The 3,797-nt window shown below is 56.9% G+C and overlaps 1 long non-coding RNA gene across 1 annotated transcript in view; it reads left to right on the top strand.

Moving 5' to 3' along the window:
* The window catches only part of LOC125612328, a 13,659-nt gene extending 9,971 nt beyond the window's left edge, over positions 1-3,688 (top strand). Inside the window, exons 2-3 of the long non-coding RNA XR_007342662.1 lie at positions 1,983-1,990; positions 3,559-3,688. This is a non-coding gene — a long non-coding RNA (uncharacterized LOC125612328). The remainder of the gene's footprint in view (positions 1-1,982; positions 1,991-3,558) is intronic.
* The last annotated feature ends 109 nt before the right edge of the window (positions 3,689-3,797 follow it).

Genomic DNA, 3,797 nt, shown 5'->3' with positions numbered 1-3,797 from the left:
AAACATTTGCTGAGTACCTAGGAGGCTGGGATCACAGCTGTGAACCCCGGGGGTGAGGTGGACCCTTTGGTGGACGTGTACAGAGTAAGCACCGCACCGTGAGTAAAGACTTCAGAGTGATGAGAAGGCCACGAGGGCCATGACGTGGGGGGCAGAGAAGGTGAGCACGCAGGGAAGTGGGGGGGGGGGGGGGGGGGGATGAGGAAAAAGGCTACCCAAGGCAGCCTCCAAACAAGACCGGGAAGGCAGGGAGCATTCCAAGCCATATGCAAAGGCCCTGAGGCAGAGCAGGCCTGGCTGCCACAGGAGTCCTCTCCCTCCACCCTGAGGGACTTGGGAAGCCACTGCAGAGTTCTCAACAGCAGAGGGACAGCATCTCTCTGGCCGCCAGGCTGAGACTGGACTGCAGAGGTGGAGGGAGGGAGAAGAGCAGAGGTGAGTGTACAATCCAGCAAGTGGCCCACGGTGGCTCAGGACAGCGCGGTGGCCCAGGAGGCCTGAGAACAAGGCCGATTTGGATATATTTTGAACAACAGGCAGCGGGATCTGCTGGTGGGTCAGATATGGAAGGGAGGCCAGTCGGAGGAGTCAAGGACACTGCAGCTCCTGGCCAGTATCTAGGCGGACTCGGCCCCTGTCGCTGACATGGGGAGGGCCGGGGAGCTGAGCTGCTCTGGGACCTGGAGGCAGAGAGGCCCTGAGTCACCCAGGTGGAGAGACCAGATCCCAAAGGTCCATGAGTGGGAAGGGGAGTGTCACCCACCAGCATGTCCCAAAGGTGAGGCGCCCCAAAGACTGCAGCCAAGGAGTGGCCCAGTTCAGGGTCTTCTGAGGGTCTCAGCAAAATGGGCTGCTGGGCCTGCCTTCTGGAGCCCCGGGTCAGCACGCGCCCTGCCCAGCTGGGAGCTCCCCAGGCCGGGACTCAGATCCAGCATTCATGCAGCGGGGTGAGCAGGGGCAGGACCACACCAGTCCTGAGGTCCCCTCCCGCTCTAGCAATCATAGGGAGGGAGGGGGAGGGTGGCGGAAGGAGGACCCGCAGGGGAAGGAGAGGGACAAGGTGGGAAGACAGTGCGGAAGCCATCCTGCGGAGTCCCTGCAGGACAGGACCGGGCTCCTTCCAGAAGGCTGGGAACACCCCCAAGGGGAGGTTTTCAGGCCGGAATGAGACCAACTCCAAGGCCACTCGTCACCCCAAGAGGAACTTCTAGCAGCTGCTGAGATGTCCCCACCCCGCTCAGAGGTTCCCAGAGCAGATTCCACCCCAGGACCAACTCACTCCGCGACCCCGCCCATGCTGTGGCCAAAGTCCACCAGAGTTCCACTGGGTGGCCACCACTGCCACACAGGGAGCGCCAACTACAGAGCAAGCAGCCGCAGTGGGACAGCTTGCCAAGGGCGCGCTGGCCACGTCCCGAATCACCACGGCTCCTTGGGGGCTACACGATTCCCCCACGGGGGGACCAACCAGGCACTGTCAGGGACACAACTGGCCTCAGCTACAGAACCAGGATTTGAGCACAAGGTACACGAGCGTCAGCTCCAGGCCACCATGCTACACCGGGGCTGGGCGTTCTCTCCGTTCCTCTGTATTTTTCTAATTTTTCTACCCTCAGCATGAAACACCCTAGTGCATGGATTTTTTTTTTTTTTTAATTTTAATATTTTTTAGTTCTCAGCGGACACAACATCTTTGTTTTGCATGTGGTACTGAGGATCGAACCCGGGCCGCACGCATGCCAGGCAATCGCGCTACCGCTTGAGCCACATCCCCAGCCCATGCATGGATTTTAAAAACTGACTTAAGAATGGCCAGGCCTGGTGTCACACGCCGGTCATCCCAGGGGCTCTGTAGGCTGAGGCAGGGAGGTCGCAAGTTCAAAGCCAGCCTCAGCAACTGAGCGAGGCCCTAAGCAACTTAGCCAGACCCTGTCTCTAAATAAAATACAAAAAAGGGCTGGGGATGGGGCTGAGTGGTTAAGGACCCTGGGTTCAATCCCCAGTACCAAAAAAAGGCCTTGCCAAGGAGATACCCTAGGACATTAATCCAACCATCAAACACCAGCCACAAACCTCACCGCCACCCTCCAGGGGAAAAACAAGCCAAGTACCAAAAACTCAGCCCTATTTGTTCCCGTAGATAACTCAAGTCCTCTCTTCCCATGGGGGTGAGCCAGCGCATCCTCCGGGGGCCTCGTCTGGACATTTCAGGGGCACAGAGACAGACACCGGCCCAGGCTCCGAGACAGTCCCACATGGGCCAGTTCCTTGATGAGTGGGCCCCCAGCACACCCCCAGGGAGTCCCCAGGAAGGACAGGAACAGGAATCAGCTCCTTCTTGGAGGCCAAGGGAACCGCCGTGATCTGCGCAGGCGCGGGCTCAGCCGCTCGCTCCTTTGCTGGGCACAGCAACCTAGGAGGTTGGGGCGTCTGTGGGCCCCATTTTACAGATGAGGGAACAGAGGCAGGGAGTGACAAAGTGGCTTCTCAGGGTCACATGGGCATCTCCCAGCGTGGAGCACGCCACCTTGGGAGACCCAAGCCAGCTGCTCTGGATTGCACTCGACTCCTGCGACTGGCACTTCCTGAGGCCAGCCACCCACTCGCCAACTCTGGTTCCAGGGCACCTCCAGAAACTGGGGCATCCAGCAGGTGGAGGATCCAGAGGGAGGAGGGGCAGAGGGAGTCGGCAAGACCAAGAGGCAGGAAGGAGCAAAGGCCTCTCAGAGGTGAGGGCCAACCACCACTGTCCCTAGGTACATTCGACCCTCTGACAATTTCTGTAGCAAAAAGTCCTCGGAAGAAAAAAAAATAATAAAACAACTGGGTTTCTTGGATGGGTTCTTAGTTAAATAATCACAGGACATAGGATACTGCCAACATTAGCCATCCACTGCCGGGAACCTTCAGTAAGATAGAAACTGGTTGACAGGCACCTGTGTCCCCCACCTTAACGCAGGAGAAAATAAACAAGAAATACTCCAGGACTCACTCAGCACTAAACCAGGTCCTCTGTGGAGACCTGCACAAATATCTTGCTGCCGTTACACCTGGGTCACAGGGACCCACAGGTGTTTCTCTCTGCTCAAGAGACTCCAATGCAAATTGGCCTCCAGCCTAGCCCTGGAGCAGATACATCTCCAACTCCTGTGGCTTAAAATGACATCTCAAAAGTGCACTTGGTTGTTCAACCAAAATGACACCCCCCCCAAAGAACAAAGTCTTGCCCTGGGCCCTTGAGGGGAACTTTTCAACCCTCAGGAAAAGACTACAAAACAGGACAAGAGGGTATTTGTGGGTGCTAATCGCCAACTCCTGTGAGCCAAAGGTGTTTTTCCTGATTCCTAAACAAAACAAAAGATTGTGTCCAGATTTGCCCATTGTGTTTACCAATAAGGAGGTCACAAAAGAGCTCTCTTGGAACCAAGGGGCAAATCGCATTACAGTGACCCTAAAGCCCCAAGTGCTGGGGATTAAACCAAGAAAGTGGGCTCTGGGAAGCCAGCTAGCTAGGGCCAGCCCTTCACATTTCAGAACACTCCCCAAGTAGGGGTAGAGCCCGGGGCATCCCCAGAGAGGAGGCTCACCCCAGGGACCCGGGTCCTGGGCATCCTGGGCTGCACCCCAGCCCTGGCCCCAGGGTCAAGCAGCACATGCCAGGTCAGCCGCCTTCTCCCCTGGTCTTTCTCCTGTTCCCCTAAACTTGCCCTGAGCTTAGGCATAAAGGAAGGAAACCAGGACAAACACAGTAACCAGAGAGAGTGACACGGAGTAAAGCAACTGTCTCTTATACACAT

The sequence above is a fragment of the Marmota marmota genome, unplaced genomic scaffold (assembly GCF_001458135.2).
Source record: "Marmota marmota marmota unplaced genomic scaffold, marMar, whole genome shotgun sequence".
Classification (NCBI taxonomy): Eukaryota; Metazoa; Chordata; class Mammalia; order Rodentia; family Sciuridae; genus Marmota; species Marmota marmota.
This window is presented reverse-complemented; position numbering and strand designations above follow the sequence as displayed.